We start from the raw sequence: 1,392 nt of genomic DNA on the forward strand, positions 1-1,392 counted from the left end.
TGCAGTGCAGCCTCTGAGCTGTGCAGTGTATAGCGAGGGTTTAGGGTTTAGGGTTTCGGTTTGAACAAGCGTTTACGTCTTAGGGTTTTCTAGGGTTTAGGGTTTTTTAGGGTTTAGGGTTTAGGGTTTACCTTATAGAGTTTAATGCTGCGGCTGATGGTCATTCTCTGCCCTAAACCACTAAAGCCGACCTCCACTAATTTTTTGGGGTTCAAAGAACGGTGCCAGTAGCGGCACTCAGCAACAGGCGTAGGAAGCACAACACCTGTACACACAAAACCCTAAACCCTAAACCCTAAACCCTAAACCCTAAACCCTGATATTAACCAGAAACCCATAGTACGGCCAACAGCTTCAAACGACAGGGGGTTAGAGAGTAAACACAGAAAGGAACAAAGAGAGAGAGAAAAGTAAAGATAAAAGGAGAAATAAATAAATGAATCCGAGGAAATATACAAATAAAGAAACAAAGTTGAACAAAATATACAAAAAAAAAACAAAGTTAAACAAAATATACAAACAAAGAAACAAACAAAGAAACAAAATTAAACAAAATATAAAAACAAAAAAACAAAGTTAAAAAAAAATATAAAAACAAAAAAACAAAGTTAAAAAAAATATGAAAACAAAGAAAAAGAGTTTAAAAAAATATAAAAACAAAAAAAAGCTGAAAAAAGTATAAAAACAAAAAAAGTTAAAAAAAATATAAAAAAAAAGTTAAAACAAATAAAAAAACAAAAAAAAAGTTAAAACAAATATAAAGACAAAAAAAAAGTTAAAAAAATATAAAAACAAAAAAAAAGTTTAAAAAAAACAAAAAAAAGTTAAAAAAAAATACCTGCTGTGTATACGGCCTGCCAAATGCCTTTTAAGTTCACCCGTCGCGTTATTTCTTTGATTAACACCTGCGTATACACCCGAGATAAATAAAAAATTCGTTTTTTTTTAGCTTACACTGCTGAAATAATTTAAAAACAAATGCAAATGTTATAAACAATATACGCGCAATAAGGTGAAATAGAAAACCAATAAAATAAAAAAAAAACGAGACAGAGGCGAGCTCTGAGCGGCTCAAAGATAAAAGGTTTTGTTATAGTTTATATAAACACAGAAAGAGAGAAAATGTAGAAAACAGATGAAAACAGTAAACAAATGAAAACAGTAAACAAATGCAGCAAAACAAATGCTGAGAAATATGAATAAGAGAAGACGCAGAGACAAAGAAAAAAATAAAAACAAAAAAAAAACAGAAAACAAAACACAACGAATGGCTGTGATGGAAATCAAAGAAATGTTGCAGCTGCAGCAGCCCGTGGTGTTTGCAACAAGCAGTGAAGCAAAGAGTGCACAAGGGAGAAAAAAAAAAAAAAAAAAAAAAAAAAAAAAAAAAAA

Source organism: Eimeria mitis, genomic scaffold (genome assembly GCF_000499745.2).
Source record: "Eimeria mitis Houghton genomic scaffold, Emh_scaff1558, whole genome shotgun sequence".
In the NCBI taxonomy this organism is placed as follows: domain Eukaryota; phylum Apicomplexa; class Conoidasida; order Eucoccidiorida; family Eimeriidae; genus Eimeria; species Eimeria mitis.